General features: G+C 37.0%; 1 protein-coding gene across 4 annotated transcripts in view; it reads left to right on the top strand.

Annotated features, from left to right (window-relative positions):
- The window catches only part of MRPS28 (mitochondrial ribosomal protein S28), a 210,416-nt gene that overhangs the window by 57,299 nt on the left and 135,184 nt on the right, over positions 1-17,933 (top strand). The gene's annotated exons all lie outside the window — the stretch shown is intronic.

The following is a 17,933-nucleotide window of genomic DNA, read 5'->3' as shown; positions in this document are numbered from 1 at the left end:
TCTGGTAAACTGGGCTCAGCTCGTGCCTTCTTGCCGTGTGCGGCTCAGAGTGTGCTAGGGCTGTTGCTCCGGGCTCTTTGTGAGCTTGTGGTATTATTCAAAGGATGACAGTTCATCATCACCTCCTGCATCCTAGCTCCTGGAGATACAGTGATGAATAATATAAAACTCTTACCCTCAGGGAACTGAGATGAAATGCCTTCTTTTTTTTACCATCCTCACCACAAGCACAATTTGGAGGGGGGGGGGCATAGTGATTGAATTTAAAGGCATAAATAATATAATAAAAAATCAAATAATAAATATGTTCTACCTCTGAAAAGTGGGCCAATAATGAAGAAATATTCCTTCTACTTTAAAAAATACTTTCTTTCAGTGTTCCTAAGTAAATTTGGCATCTTCTACATGGAACACCACGTGGAATTAAAATATTTACTAAAATGCATGCCAGTCATTGTCTTAACCCTTAGGAATGAAAACTATTTTCAAATTCTTATAATGAAATCTTCTTTACAAATAGTTTTTTTTTCATTTTGTCGTGCTGCTGTTTCATACGCAGAATTATTTTAACAGATACCGAGTATAATCACTTCAAAAGGCTTTTCATATTTGTGAGAAATAACAAACCATATGCCATCTTGCAGAAGCCTTAATTTGGAAAGAATGTGGCTCTTGGCCAGCAATTAATTAAGCATCTCTTTTGTTTTGGCCATCCTGTGGTGTTTGCATAGGTGTGAAATTTTCTGTCTTCATCAGATAGGAATATTCCTATGTATCTACCATAGTTATTAGGGAAAGCAGGCAACTTCAGTGTTGCTTCCTGCAAAATAATAGGAATTGCAGGTACATGTAATCGAAGCACAAGAAGAACGGGGAAGAGCTATTAGGATAAAATGTGAATATGAATTTGGCACTGTGGATAGCTAGAAAGTGACTCCTGTCACTTTGGTCCATTTAGAATTGTCTCACTGTTGACAGGAAGATGAAAGCTGAACATCTGTAGCAGATGTCTGTTGCTAGAGAATCTAGAATAGGAAAAAATTACTTAACTATGTGTTGTATATATAGTGGATACCCTGTTGTCAAAGAGAGAAAATAATTAGCCTGTCTAATCAATTTCCTGCATTTCTCCTAAGTCTAGTTTAGAAAATCTTAAATTATCTTCAAATATAGATCTTCCCTGATACCAGATCGTATGGGCTCGATTAGCTTATTTAGTGTTCCTCTTATGTAACTTTACTTGCTTCTCACTAGAGCAAAATTAGCTTTTTACTCAGGATATAGTAGTTAAACAGAGTTATGGGCCTTGGGTCTGAAGATTGCAATCAGGGAAGGCTGGCCTCAAGAGAGCTTCCTTTTACCCATTTTGACCATTGTCACTGCTTCCCCTCATTCATCCTCTTTGCTGTTGATCTTAGCAAGGGACCCAGAGACACTATTGCTTTGCTTACAAATAAGGTTTTATGTTTGATCTTTTCGTTTTGTAAAAAAGATAAAGCACCTACATCTTAAAAGGGTGCTTTCTTTTTTTAATGAACAGCAGTGGCTCTGGGAATTTCAAAAGCTCTATAATGTTTTGTTCATATGGTAAAAAGGATTCACCACAGACATTGGGATCAAATACTTGGTTTCTTTTTCTTAATGGAAAATTATTTCCCTAAGATTAAACATGATTAAAATATAGAATTCATTTTCACTTTATTCCAAACCTTAATAAATAAAACCAAAGTGCACATGTATTTTGGAGCGGTTTTCTGAACGCTAGCTTCAGGTATTGGGTTTCTCATCTTTTACAGTAAGTACCGGTAGCAAGTCCTGGGCTGTGGGTACCTGCACGCACTCTCTCCCCCCACTGCACATTGGTACAGCCTGGTGCATATCTTTATCTTTGGGAAAAGGGAAAGCATATTGGAGTGCTTTGCAAATAATTATAGGTGGGTGTAGTGCAGAGAGGGTTAACCATCCGGCATTTTCAGTGGCTTAATTAGGCTCTGGCAAAGAGCCAGGATCAGTAGAAAATGGGACAACCACAGAAACCAGTGGGTTTCAGCATCTTGGCAAGGTCTGGAGCATTCAGCAGCAGTCTGTGCTTGTGCCTACCTGTTGTGGGAAAGTGAGAGGCTGTACAGACAAGGGACAAAGCAGCCAGGCATTTTCCCATCCAGCTTTCCTATTGTATTTGTCTCTTTAAAAAGGAGGCAGGCGTACCTGTCATCAAGCACGACTTCTGTAGTGATTCACTGCTCAATGCTTTGCTCCATTCAGGAAGGGCTAGTTTAAATCCACTGAGGAAAGCCCTGTCGTCTCTCTGAGACTGCACAGTGTGGAAAGCAGTGTTCCCTGTAAAGCAGGATGTTGTCAGGATTTGAAGTTTGGGAATGATCCATGGGGAGATTTGGCAGTGTTGAGAAGTTTCAATCAGTCAATGTTTAGACTCTGTGTTTTTTCATGAAAGGAAAGTACTATAGCTTTATTGTTGCTATTATTGATAAAATTAATATTGGTCATAAGATCAGGAGCCTTTGAAATAAAATATTATAAATATATGCTTTTTAAAACATATACACTAGTTTTGTGAAGTATACAAATCCAAAGGATCAAGGATTGTAATTTAATATTTTCTACTTGTCTTACTAGGTAAAATAAATCGATTTCCTGTTTGGATGGTTCATGACTCAAGTTTTTAGGAATAAAGCTTCTATAGTAACCTGTAAACCAAAAACCCATAGTGTAAACATGCTTGAATTTATATCTGCTAAAAAGTTTTTCTGGATAAAATCATTTCAGATAGAGGAAACCATTTTTGTATTACAAACTTCCATCTGTCCCATTTATTTAGAGTTGTACTATTTAATCTTTCAGAATGAAATCCAACTTTAAAAGACTATGTATATGCAACAAAATCTTGTGGCTCTTAGAAAAAGCTTCAAGTAGTCTTTTTATTTAGAAAAGCCAATTTTCCCATAACTCTTAAAAATAGGTGGAATATCTCCCTGAGAATAATAATTTTTTCTCATGTTTTACAGCCTTTGTATAACAAAGATTTCTAGCACTTAGCCAGGGACCTGTTTTTTGAAGCATTACTTAACATAGTACTATTTCACTTCCATAAGAAAATTAATAACAGTATTTTGGAGCTGATTTACTGCCACAATTAAAGTCAGGCTAACAGTAGAATGTTCTTAGTTCAGTAAGCTTTGTTGCATTAAAATAACATGGTCCTGTACATTCTGCTGTTTTATATGCTCACATGTGAAAACAGAAAAGCATTTCGTTTTAAAGTCTGTTTTGTAGCTGCAGTGCTAAAGTGCATCCTGCTGTTGTTCATACCATGCATTTATTTTGGTACTCATTTGTAGACAACCTTGTATTATTTCCTTAACTCACATAGTCTCCAAAACTAGATTGTAACCCCATGGTTATGCTGAAGGCAGTGTTGGTATTAAGACTTAGAGTGAACCCTCATTAACTTCGGTTGTGTAATTTGCTTGAATCAAGTGAGCTGAGCAAATCTGAACTAGTTTTGGTAGGCCCTTTGGGGTTAAATTTGAAACATTTCTTATAAGATCTAAGAAAAATTCACCTGATTCTTTATACACAGAACCCAGTGTCTGTGGTGTAGAGTACCCATGGCATTTGTTATTATTTTAGCTGTGTGGACAGAGTAGATAGAATAACAGGGCACCTGTCATTCTCGAAGTCAGTTTGTGTTGATGTACGCTCAATAGCAAAGTCTCCAGCCTCTTTTTCATTCAAGAAAAACTCAAAATCAATTAGTGACTCTTTCTCAGTAGATGTCTTCTAAAAACTGTTTGGTGTAACAAGTAAAATTAGCAATACAAATTATTTTTATTTTTATTAAACACTTTTAATTTTTATTGAAGTATTATTAACCTATAATATTGTATTAGTGTCAGATGTACAACAGTGATTTGACAGTCGTGTACATTACAAAATGCTCATCATGATCAGTGTAGTCACCGTCTGTCATCAGACAAAGTTAGTAAAGTGTTTACTACATTCCCTGTGCTGTACTTTTTATTCCGAAGACATATTTATTTTGTAACTGGAAGTTTGTGCCTCTTAATCTCCTTTGACTATTTCACATATCTCTCTACCCTCCCCCCACCAGTAACTACCAGTTTGTTCTCTGTAGTTATGAGTCTATTTCTATTTTGTTGTTTTACTTTTTAGATTCCACATGTAAGTGAAATCATTTGATATTTGTCTTTCTTTGTCTGACTTCATTTAGCATAAGACCCTCTAGGTTTATCCATGTTGTTACAAACGGTGAGATCTCATTCTTTTTTGTGGCTGGCTAATATTCCATTGTGTATTTATATCACATCTTCTTTATCCATTCATCTACCACTGGACCCTTAGGTTGCTTCTGTATCTTGGCTATTGTAAATAATACTGCAATAAACATAGGAGCACATATATCTTTTTGAATTAGTGTTTCTGTTGTTTTCAGGAAAACACCCAGAAGTGGAATTACTGGATTGTATGGTACTTCTATTTTTAGTTTTTAAGGAACCTCCATGCTGTTTTCCATAGTAGCTGCACCAATTTGCATTTTTACCAATAGTAAAGCTGGTAATTTAACAACAAAAGAAGGGTTTCCTTTTCTCCTCATCCTTGTCAACACTTGTTACTTATTGTCTTTGGTACTAGCCATTCTGACTGGTGCGAGGTAACATCTCATTGTGGTTTTGATTTACATTTCCCTCATGATTAGTGATGTTGAACATTTTTTCATGTGTCTTTTGTACACAGGTCTTCTGTATGTCTCCTTTGGAAAAATGTTTATTAAGGTCCTCTTCCCATTTTTAACCAGAGTATATGTTTTTTAGATGTTTAGTTCTATGAGTTCTTTATATATTTTGGATATTAACCCCTTACTGGATAGATCATTTGCAAATATCTTTTCCCTTCATTAGGTTGCCTTTTTATTTTGTTGATGGTTTCCTTTGCTGTGCAAAAGCCTTTTAGTTTACAGTAATTCCAATTATTTATTTTTGTTTTTGTTTCCCTTGCCTGGGGAGACATATCCAGAAAAATACTGCTGAGGCTGATGTCCATGAGTTTACTGCCTATGTTTTCTTTTAGAAATTTTATGGTTTCAGGTTTACATTTAGGTCTTTAATCTGTTTTGAGTTTATTATGTGTTTGGTAAGAAAGTGGTCCAGGTTTTTTTTTTTTTTAAGATTTTATTTTTAATCTCTACACCCAACATGGACTCAGACTCACACCCCCCCGAGATCAAGAGTCACATCTTCTACCGACTAAGCCAGCCAAGCACTCCGAAAGTGATCCAGTTTTTGAAAATGATTTTTAAAACAGTTTTTGAGTTCCTTTGAATCTCAGCATTTTCTCCTTCACTCAGGTATCTCCTTTCATATTATGCAAGTGGGGGAGATTTTCAAAAATGATGAAAATAAGTTTCTCTTCTAGCTCTTTTGAAAACATTGCAAAAGGTAAAGAAGTTGTAATATAACATGACTGAACCCTGAAAACATTATGCTAAATGAAGGAAGCCTGTCTTCAAAGACTATATATTATATGATTTCATTTTTATGAAATGTCCAGAATAGGCAAATTCGGAGAGACTGAAAATAAATTTGTCACTGCTAGGGGGCCAGCAAAGGGGGAAATGGTCTAGAGACTGTTATGGGTACAGGACTTCTCTTTGGGATGATGAAATGTTCTAAAATTAGATTGTGGTGATAATGGTATAACTCTGTGAATATACTAAATCACTGAATTATATGTTTTAAATGGGTAAATTTTATGATAATGTGAATTATATCTCAATAAAGAATTTTATAAAGTAGTAATGGGAAGTTATTAATAGTCTATGCTTATAAATTTTTGTTTTGAAATTTGATTAGAATCGTAGGGTTTTTTTTAAAGATTTTATTTATTTGACAGAGACAGCCAGCGAGAGAGGGAACACAAGCAGGGGGAGTGGGAGAGGAAGAAGCAGGCTTCCAGCGGAGGAGCCTGATATGGGGCTCGATCCCATAACGCCGGGATCACGCCCTGAGCCGAAGGCAGACACTTAACGACTGCGCTACCCAGGCGCCCCAGAATCATAGATTTTTAAAACTATATGCTTATTTTTTATTTAAGCCACTAAGTTTTGGAATGGTTTCTTATATAGGTGATAGGTGATTGGCATAGATTTTAGTACCTGAAAGTGGAATGCTGTTCTGAAAATAACCTCAAAATGTATAACCCTCCCAAAGTGTACCCTATTTGAGAGTAGTAAATATGTTCTATGTCAACTAAACCATTAGCCTAGCTTGATTTTAACATCTTATAATAGTACCCTCAATATGACAATGTTAATCTGTATAGTCCTGAAAGTTGACCGTTTAATAGACATTGTGGCTTCTAGGGCTACATTATTAGAAGAGTTAAAATGTATCTATTTAGCAAATATTTGTTGGTTTTCTAATATACGTCAGATACTGTTCTATTTGTTAAAGATACAGAGATGACCAGGGTATAGTTCCTGCCCTCTAGTATCTCATCATTAATAGAGTAGACAGACAAAAGCAAAAGCATGCCACACAGTGTGGCAGTGTCATACTTGATGCCGTAAAGATATGGCTGTTCTTTTGTAGCTGACTAGCATTTGGGGGACGGGGAAAGAAAGTGCTGTGCTGTACCTCAAGGTGTTTTTTTTTGAGACTCTTTGAGAAGAGGACTTCGGTCTAAGTTGAAGGGAAAAGAGAATGTGCTGGAGACAAGGCCCTCTAGGTAGTGAGATGAATAGCTTATGCCAAGGCATAGGGGCCAGATGAAAACAAACAAAACAAGCCCAGACTGCTCAAGAATTCTAGGTGGCCCAGGTCACCTCTAAGCTCAGGGCTCATGTGACAGGACCTGCAGCAGGAGGGGAGCTGCTCAGGAAGGCAAGCACAGGCCCAGTTGCCAAGGGCCTTATAGGCTTTGCTAAATTCATTATGAAACAGCTGTGAGAACTGTTTAATTATTATTTAATCTTATTAATTTATAAGCACCCAATGTAAGCACAGAAATCGGGAAGTATTCAGTACAGCCTTTTATTTTTTAAATGAGGAAACTAAGGGCCAGTGAACTTTGTCAAAAGGCAGATAAGATGAGGTAAAGCAGGACTGAAATATAGAACTCTTAAGCCCCATTCCAGCAGCTTTGGTCCTGTGTTTCTTGCCTTTGGAAAATCGGAGGCTGAAAGGTTTAGTAGCACTCAGTAAATGTTAGCTACTCTTAATTTTCAGAAGTATATTTTTAATACTGTCCAGTGATAACTAAGAAGTACTAAAAAATTGTCATCCTTATTTATGGAATGTCAACTTCACATATAGAACAAATATTTCAACCAAAACGTTTGTTTTGAAATTTGATTGGAATCATAGGTTTATAAACTATATGATTGTTTTTATTCTAAGCCACTAAGTTTTAGAGTAGTTTCTCATATAGCAATAGATTTGAGTACCTAGAAGTGTAATGCTGCTGTAAAAATAACCTAAAAATATGGGATTGGCTTTGGAACCAGGCAGTGGACAGAAACTGTAAGGACTTTGATATGTTAGCAGAAGCCCAAAGGGGATCAAGAAGGCTTAAATGTTATTGGAAGTTGAAGGGAAGGAGGTATTTGTTACTCAGTAGAGGAAAGCTTGGCAACATAATCACCTGCAATAATATGGAAAGTAGAAAACGTACCTACTGAATCAGATGATCTTGCTAAGGAGATTTCCAGGCTGAGGTGACAAGTGCCACCTGGCTGCTTCTACCTGTCTGTAATAAAATGAGGAGACAAGAGAAATGAATTAAAAAACAAGATGTTCAATATAAATCAGCTAGGACTTCCTGGGTTCAAATATAAATTTATTTTCTCATTCCAGGCCTCTCTGGATGGTAGATGATTCTAAAATTAAGAAATGGCTATGGGCAAAGATGAAATCCAAGGGTGCTATCAGGAAAACATGGTCTAAAGATGAAGTTAAAAATGTCATAAACTGAGGGCTTCAGAGGGGAGGGGGGTGGGGGAATGGGATAGGCTGGTGATGGGTAGTAAGGAGGGCACGTATTGCATGGTGCACTGGGTGTTATATGCAACTAATGAATCATCGAACTTTACATCAAAAAAAAATTAAAATTAAAAATTAAAAAAAAAAGAAAATAAAGAGTCCATAACAGTTGTAAAAAAAATAAAAAATAAAAAAATAAAAATGTCACCGTAAAACACTTCGTCAAGACCTCAGAATGATTTAAGGTGGTGTTTTACAGACTTTTTCAAAAAGGTCCTCTTAGAAATCTTAAGGGCGTGCCTCATAGATTGTCTTTCATTAGAGATTAAATAGAGCTTCTAATATTTTCAAGGACATTTTTCCATAGCAGTTTTAAAGGTAGAGAAGGGCTAATCTCAACAAGATTTGTGGGTGTTAACTTTGGTATAATGGAGTGAGCCCCTAATATGACTCATAGAAAACTCACAGAGTCTTTAAGAGAATTGTAGTGGAGAAGACACTGCCAACTTTGACTGAAAGGTACAGAGGTAGTCTAAAATGAAGATGTATCTTCATTGGATCCCTGGATTTCTAAGGAGAGGAAGCAGGCTGAGAGAACTCAGCTGTAAGTGCAGGCTACAGTTTTTGGAAAAGGAAGCATAATTCATAGGATGACACCAAGAACCCAGAGGGCAGAGGAAAGCCCTAGAGAGTCATTCATTCCCAGACAGTAGGACTAAGTCCTAAGCAAGCAACAGGCAACATTGGCTGGATTTCAGAGTTGTTGTGGACTAGAATCTGCTATGTGCCTCCTGTTTCCTCCCTTTTAGAACAGAGTGTCTTTAGCAGTTATCCTATGCCTGTCCCACCATTGTATGTTGGGTGTTTGTGTATGCAGCGATAATTTGTTTTTTTAGTTTGTAGATCTTCATATCAAGAGGAATAGTAATAGAGGATCTGTTCCCGTGGAGCTATACTCAGGGAGCCTCATCTGCACCTGGGCTTGATTTATATGATAAGATTTTGGACCTTGAACCATAGTCTGGTGCCATCATAATAAATGAGACTTTGCAAAGATCTTGGAGGAGAGAATGAGTGCATTTTGCTTCTGAGAGGAATGTGAATAATCTGTGAGCAGCATCAGACTGTGGTGGTTTTAAAACATGGCCACAAATTCTTTGATGCTCCTTCCATCTACAGGTGGAATCTAATTTCCTTCCTTTTGAATATAAGCTTGCCTTACTCTTCACAAACAGAATGCGGTGTAGGTGAATGAGGACGTGACATGATTTCTGAGGCAGTCATGAGGCAATTCAGCCTTTGCATAGCTTTCTGTCTTTGGTGATTTAGCCACCATGCTGTGAGGAATCTGAGACCACATGGAGAGGACAAATACAGGTATTCTGGGTGACAGCCCCAGCGGAGGCCCCAGCTAACATCCAGTATCACCTGCCATGCCTGTGTCTCAGGAAGCCTTTGAAATGACTTCAGGTCCAGTGACTGACTATCGCCGTGTGAGGACCTGGAGTGAAAGCTGCTTGCTGGTTTTTCATTGATAAATTGCTTGGTCAGAGTAGTTACTAGTTTTGTTTGGCAGTTCCTTTTTTTTTTTTTTTTCTTTTTCTGAACATTTTAATTGAAGAATATCATACATACAGAAAAGTGTACTAATTCTAAGTGTCTGGCTTAACAAATTATCCCAAAGTGAACACACATATGTTACTATCACCCATTTAAAAAAATAGGAAATTACTATTACCTCACATGACTTCCACGTGGAGTGCCCCCTCCCAATCACTACCTCTTTTCTCCTTTGCAAAAGTCTTCCTTATCCTGACATCTAGTAACATAGATTAATTTGGCTGGTTTTTAACTTGATTTAAGTGAAATCATATAGTAGGTATTTTTTATATCTAGATTATTGTGCTAGCCTGTTGAGATGAGCCATATTGCTGTGCATGGCAGTAGTATATTCATTTTTGTTACCGGATAATATATGATTGTATGAATATACCACAACTTATTGTTGATGAACTTCTGGGTTATTTCTTATTTTGATTATTATTGCTGTTAATGTTGTACATGTTTTTTAGTGTATCTGCGCACACACTCATAGTAAAATTGCTGTATCATAGGGTATGTATATATTCAGCTTTAGAAGATAATGCCAAATGGTTTTTCAAAAAGACTATAACAGTTATACTCGTACTAGAAGTGAATACGAATCCCAGGTACTTCACATAGTTGTTATTATCAGTCTTAAAAATTTTAGCCACTCTGGTGAATGGTAGCGTTACTTCATTTTAGGTTTAATTTGTATTTCCTCGAGGTTGAGAATTTTCCATGTGTTTATTGGCTGTTCTGAAATTCTTTTCGTGTATATGTGTGTGTCACACTTAAGTCATTTGCCCATTTTTCTATAGGATTTTCTGTCATTTTGGGGGAAAAAATTTGTAGGATTTCTTTGTATATTCTGGATATCAGCCCTTTGTTGGTTATGTAAATTGAAAATATTTTCTACTATGGCTCTCCTACTCACTCTTTTAATGGCATCTTGGTAAATAGAGGTAGTAGTTCAATATATTCATCTTCTATATGCAGTACTCTTTGTTTTCAGTTTAAGAATCTTTCCTTACTCTGAAAGATAAGATCCTATTATATGTTGTAGAAGTTTCCTTGTTTACCATTTACATATAGCTCCTCCTAGAATTGATTTTAGTATGATGTGAGGTAGAAGTCAAATTTTATTTTTTTAATATGATTACCCAGTTACCCCAGAACCATTTTTTAAAAGCACTTTCCTTTCTCTAGTTCTGTGCAATGTTGCCTTTTTCAGAAATTAAATGCTGTAGGTGAGTGGGTCGGTTTCTGGATTTTCTATTCGGTACTGTTTGTCTGTTTATATGTCTGTGCCCCAATACCACAGTATCTTAAATATTATAGTTATATTGGTTGAAACTTACTTTGTAGCCTAGCATGTGGTCAGCTTTGGAAAATGTTTCATGTACATTTGAAAAATAGATGTGTATTCTTAACTTGCTGGGAACAGTGGCTTGCGTATGTCAATTGGTAAAATATTGTTAATTTTGGTCAGATCTTCAAATCCTTAAAAAAAACTTACTCAATTTTAAGTTGTTTGGTATGTTAGGTACTGATAAAGTAGCTACTATGTTTGTATATTTGCCCATTTCTCTTTTTATTTGTGTCAGTTTTTTTTTTAAAGATTTTATTTATTTATTCGACAGAGATAGAGACAGCCAGCAAGAGAGGGAACACAAGCAGGGGGAGTGGGAGAGGAAGAAGCAGGCTCATAGCAGAAGAGCCTGATGTGGGGCTTGATCCCACAACGCCGGGATCACACTTGAGCCGAAGGCAGACGCTTAACCGCTGTGCCACCCAGGCGCCCCTTTTTGTGTCAGTTTTTGATTTACATAGTTTGAGGGTATATTATTAGGTGCCTAAAAATTTAGAACATTTTTATCTTTCTGGTAGAATTGGTCTACTCGTAATTATGAAATATTTCTTTTTATCTCTACTCATGCTTCATACCTTTAAGTCTATTTTGTCTTTTATTAATATGCTACAGTGGCTTTATTTTAGTGTACGTTCATATGGTTTATCATTTCCCATGCTTTTACTTTCAACCTTTTTGTGTGTGTGTGTGTCTTATATTTATTTGAAGTGTTACTCTTTTAGCAGCATTTCCTTGGGCTTTGTTTATTCAGTCTGCCAATCTTTGACTTTTAATTGGACCTTTTACATTTTATGTAATTACTCATTTATTTCTGTTTAAATCAACATTTTACTATTTGCTTTTTCCTCCTCGTTTTCTGTTTTTAAATATGTCCAACAAACAAAGTAGACATTTCCAATAACCCAGGAAATTCAGTTAACTAGAGGGCCCCATCCTCTAAGTTTTTGATATAATCAAGGCTTTGCTGCATATATCTTCCTGTTGTATTGTCAGGAAAGAAAAGTACCACACTCTGTATGTGGGTGTATTTTTAAAAGTTAAAATATAAAAGATATATACACTTGACTCTTGAAACCTCCCAGGGGTTAGGGGTACCAACCCCTGTGCAGCTAAAAATTCGTGTATAACTTTGACTCCCCAAAAACTTTACTAATTGTTGACTGGAAGCCTTACTGATAACATAAACAGTCACATATTTTGTATGTTATGTGTTTTATATACTGTACTCTTACAGTAAAGTAAGCTAGAGAAAAAATGTAATTAAGAAAATCATAAGGAAGAGAAAAGACATATACAATAGTCTACTGTATTTATCAAAATAATCCACATATAAGTAGACCCACACAATTTAAACTGGTGTTCAATGAGTCAAGTGTATATTATATTATATTATATTATATTATATTATATTATATTATATTATATATAACTATGTATATTTAATATATAAAGTTAAAAATATATATGATATATAGTTAATATTTATATATTATTTTTATATAATATGTATTATATAATTTATATATAATCATGTGTAATATATAAAATATATAACATTTTATATATATGTATATGTTTTAGCTTTAATTAGAATCAAATGTGTAGCAAAGGATATGGAGGAAAAGGGAAAGGCAGTGCTCCAGCCAGGGGGAAGCCAGCTGAGATGGCACAGTAAGGAAAGCTGCCAGTCAGGCTTGGAAGTTTCAAACCTTCATCAAACCTTAGGGTAGTGAACTTAGTCCCCATGAGACCGGGGAGCCTGTGCACCCCTGAGTCTCTTACAGCACCTGCAGTCAATATCCCAGCCCTGACAAGATACCCATCATAGAATGGTAGGTTTTCCACTCGCAAAATAGAAAGTTGGTGTTACCATCTCTATGAGTTAGGGTTCCCAGAGAAAAAGAACCAATAGGAGATACAGATATAGCTATAGATGATTTTTTAAGGAACTGGCACGCACAATTGTGGAGACTGGCATGTCTAAAACATGCAGAGCAGGTCAGCAGGTTGAAAACTGACGCAGGAGTTGATGCTGCAAACTTGATCTTGAAGCAGAATCTCTTCTTCAGGAAACCTCAGGGTTCGCTCTTAAGATCTGCAACTGATTAGGTTAGGTCCACTCACATTACTGAGGGCAATTATAAATTGTAGGCTAACCCAGTCTCTGCACAGTACTTTCACAGCAACACCTAGATTAGTGTTTGATTAAGCAACTGGGTCCTAGAGCCTGGCCAAATTGACACATAAAACTAACCATTGTACTATATGTAGCACCAATGAGTGTAGAAGAAGTAACGCTGCAGGTATTTTTAATAGCATTATTGCCTACAAGATAAGAGAAATGACCACTTGTGGGGAGGTAGCAGTGAAACCAGGAAAGAGACCGGTGGAGCAGCCACTCTGGGTCAGGCACCGTAAGGGATTTGTGTAGTTGTATCAGGAAGAATTCACAAGCACATTAATCCCATTATTCTTCATCATGACTTTCCCACCTTCAACTGACAAGCATAAAAGGGAGGAATCAGAGAGAAACCATTGGAAATGTTGCTACTGGGGAGATCTTACTCAACATAGCAATGTTACACAAACGACCATCACAAAATTCAAAGGACATATCAGCGTGTCTCTATCATGCTTCTCTAAGTTGATGATCTCTGTCTCTGTCTTTATATGTACCCATCTGTCTGGCTTCATACAGTTATGATTTGCCTTCTCTCGCTCAACCTTTTTTCTTTCATTTCTTTTCTCTGTTGTCCTAAAAGAAATTTTAAAAGTCATTTTTGTTTCAGTTGTGTGAATGAGATCAATGATCATTAATTTTTAACTTCCTGGGAAGGGATAGTTCTCTTACTACTAACTATTCTGTAACTAGAACTATATGCATCTATACATGCAGATAGAGCTCCAAATCCTGAAGAGGTTCTGGTAGACACCCTGCCCTTGAGAGCAGAATGCTAATGGAATTGAACACCCACTGTCCTCTGCAGCAGCGAGGAGAACTGCGCACACCCCTTGTATCATGAAATCCACAACCAGAGGGGCATTGTATTTTTTAAAAGGGAGAGAGATGGCTGCAGCCCGCTGAGTGCAAGCAGCTGCTGTTTGTTGTCTTCCACTGTGAGAGCACCTTTCTGACAGGTTCTCAGGCTTGAGTCTGAGGTCAGAACAGGATTATAACAGGAACCCCCTTTGCACCGACAGCTGCTCTGTTAGTCAGTGCACTGACTTCAGCTCCATGGCTTCTGAAGAATGTTTAATAATTTTCTCACTACCAAAAGTTATCTCTTAGAAAGCTGTAATCATGTGTTTTAACTGATTTTGTTTTTTGCAAGAGATTGTAATTTCCCCCCCAAATCCAATGAAATTTTTGTCTCTGGCCTGCTCTTGTGTGCTTTACCGAACAAATTTATCAGTTTTATCTAATTGTTACTATTCAGTCTTCTCTTTATTATCCGCGAATAGATAATTTGCCTTCCAAAACTAGGCAGCTCTCAAGAGAGGCCCAATCATTGTACTGAACAGCTGGTTCCTATAACAGAGAAACTCCCCGTGAGAAATAAGAAACTCTGTTGAGGGTGTAGGACCCTTCCCCATGTCAAGGACCCTGATGCTAGGAAGTGGGAAGAAATCCACTAGTGAGAACTCTGATATCTTTGTTGGTGCACTTTCTGTGATGGTTATTTTGCCATGTGGTGATGAGATTCCAGCCCATTTGGATCTTTTTTATTTTATTTTTTTAAGATTTTATTTATTTATTTTAGAGAGAGAGAAGAATGCAGTCATATGAGGGAGGAAGAGAATCTCAAACAGTTGACTCCATGTGGAGCACAGAGCCCAACATGGGGCCAGATCTCATGATCGGAGAACATGACCTGTGCCAAAATGAAAAGTCAGGTAGACCACCAACTGCGCCACCCAGGCGCTCCCCAGCTCCTTTGAATCTTTTTTTTTTTTTTTATTAATGATTTTTTAATATATTATGTTAGTCACCATACAGTATATCCCCGGTTTCCGATGTAAAGCTCGATGATTCATTAGTTGCATATAACACCCAGTGCAGCTCCTTTGAATCTTAACACCAAGGGGTGCCTGGGTGGCTCAGTCGTTAAGCATCTGCCTTCGGCTCAGGGCGTGATCCCGGCATTCTGGGATCGAGTCCCACATCAGGCTCCTCTGCTGGAAGCCTGCTTCTTCCTCTCCCACTCCCCCTGCTTGTGTTCCCTCTCTCGCTGGCTGTCTCTATCTCTGTCAAATGAATAAATAAAATCTTAAAAAAAAAAATCAAAATATTCCATAGGAAAAACATTTCTGTCTCTACATGAAAACTATTTAAGGTCATTCTCTTGCAAAGTAGAGTATGGTGACATTTCTATTTCCAATGGAAATATGTTTGTTCCTTTTTATATGGTATGTAGCTCATTGATGAGCTGGATATTGGAAGGCTAGGGGGGAAAAGAAAGAAAGTGGGCTTACTAGATATGTAGTTTTCTTTCTAATATTCCATGTTAAGTCCATCATGATGATATATCCCAATTTGTATGAATAAAATTTTATCTGTGATCTTAGAAACTGCTGAAAATAATCTGAAGTTTTGAAAGTGGATATTTTAAATGGTTTGATTTTAAAATATGGGCTATGTAATATATAAAATTCAGTTGGACAAGGGAGGCTGGGAACATGTCAAAGGGATGGACAGTTATTTTCCAAAGTTGATAATCTAGGTTCTTTTGAAATCTGTATTACTATTAAAAGCATATTATCTTATGTATCAGGGTGTGTTTAGCATTTAGAATACTTTCAGCTGCAATTAAAAGAAATCCTCACTTTATCTTAAACAATAAAGGAATTTATTAACCAACATAACAAAGAATCCAGAGGTGGGGCAGTAATTTAACTGTAAAAAGCCCTAGGTCCTCCTCTTTGTAACTCTAGTCTAACCAGGCCCTCCTACCTGTATAGGTTTATATTCAGGCTTGATCTTGTTATGGTTACAAAATGGCAGTGATGATATCAGGTATCACATACAGAACTGACAACTTATAGATGCAGAATAACAGGCCTCTGTTTCTTTTGTCTCCTTTAAGAGTAAGAAAACTTTCCAAGAACTTCCCCTGCAGATACTTTTTCATATATTCTGGCCAAAATTTCATCACCTGGCTAGATATAAAGCAGTCATTGACTGGGGGAGAGACCACCATGACTGATTCAGTCAGCACTATCTTCTAGGGCTCACTGCAAAATTAACAGGGTTCAGTGCAAACTGAAAATGTGGCGCCCAAGCTAGGGGGGAAGGAAATTAATCTACTCTTCCCTTGAGCCCACCACCCCAGTCCACAGTGGAGGGCAACCACAAAGGATTGCTGCCTGCGTGCCAGGATACACAGAGATACCTCCATGGTGCATGGTGGGAAGTGCCAGCCAGTTAACCCATGGAACATGGCACCATCAGCCTGTGGTAGGAATGGCCACCTACTCCCCTTGTACTGAGATTCTTAGGAGTAGGTGTCCAATCTATGCATGTACTCAGGCCCCCACTATAGACGGTGGGTGACAGTGGAACATGGGCTTTCCCTACCCTTCTTGGGATAGAAAAGGGTAGCAGAACACCACATGTAAGCCAGGGCTCCGATGCACGTACCATTGTTCCATTGTATTTCACTTATAAAATACAAATGCAGAGATAAAGTTCTTTAGAATTTCAGGCCAGTGACCACAGAGCCTTAAACCCCAAGCACAGGGTCCTTTGGTGCATGAGTCCCTGAGTGACTGCACTGGTCATACTCCTATTAAACCAGTGCTATGATCTACTTGGGATTGGGAATATAGCCAGCCACCCCTGACAGATATCAAGGTGGCTTCCTGAACAAAATGGAGCTTTATCAGAAAGGAAGAAATAGAAGTGAGAGAGAAGACTAGGTTATAGGTTGGGAATCAACAGTGTCTGCTGTAAGATGCCACGACCAGAGAAAATGCAGTGGTTTGGAATATTAGCTCCAAAGTGTGACTCACAAGGGCAAATGTTCTGAATTCACGCTGGAAACTCCAGGATGGTTAGTGGCAAAGATTTATTTATTTAACATTGGTTAACACTTGTCAGCTAGTCTGATAAGGAAATGCCCCTACACTCAAATTTTACTTCCCATAGCACAAGACATTTATTCTAACTGTATTAGTAAAGATGCCTTTAGATTTTTGTGAAATTATTTATTTTCACTCATATATCTAAGACATTTAATAATTATTACATATATTACAGTTTACAGATAAATCCTACTACCACTGTATCACCTAGGTCATTTTGAAAGAATTATCAGGTAACTTCTTTCAGTAAAGGTTTTGCTAGAAAATTATGCCCTAATGTCTTAACACATTTTATATAATGAATTAACTTCTTACTCTTTTTATTCTTGGGAGAATTGAGAAGAAAGTCATTGAAGTTATTTTCTGTGAAGTTTAATTCTCAGGTGAACCCCAGTTGAGAAAGGCTGCTAGAGAATACATTGAAGAACACCAAGGGCTTTATTTAATTCAAGCTACTTAAAAATAAAGATCACCACCAAAAAAGTAAGCAAATGTTTTATTGATAATATAAAAGTATTGTTGAAAAAATGTGTGAAGTATGAAAACCTTTATAGTAGTACCCTTGGAGTGGAAGAATGTGATCAAGAAGATGAAATATGGAAACATTAATCAAATTTTATGATCACATCCAGTATTTTATTTTTGGCTGGTGATTCCATTACGTTAGCCTCCCTCCCATCCCAGAGACGTGGTGTTTGTTGACAAATCATCTTCCCATCATCAAAGTGAGGCCCACAAAAAAATGATTGTTTTGTCATTTGAGGAGAGGAACAATTATTGTGAACTAGCCCTTATATAAATGTATTATGCCAAGAACTATAACATACATATTATACTATATAATATCTGATCTTAAGAGAAACCTGTGGAGTTGGAATTCA

Source organism: Ursus arctos, unplaced genomic scaffold (assembly GCF_023065955.2).
Source record: "Ursus arctos isolate Adak ecotype North America unplaced genomic scaffold, UrsArc2.0 scaffold_6, whole genome shotgun sequence".
NCBI lineage: Eukaryota > Metazoa > Chordata > Mammalia > Carnivora > Ursidae > Ursus > Ursus arctos.
Note: the sequence above shows the minus strand (reverse complement) of the source record. Positions and strands in the feature narration are given on the sequence as shown.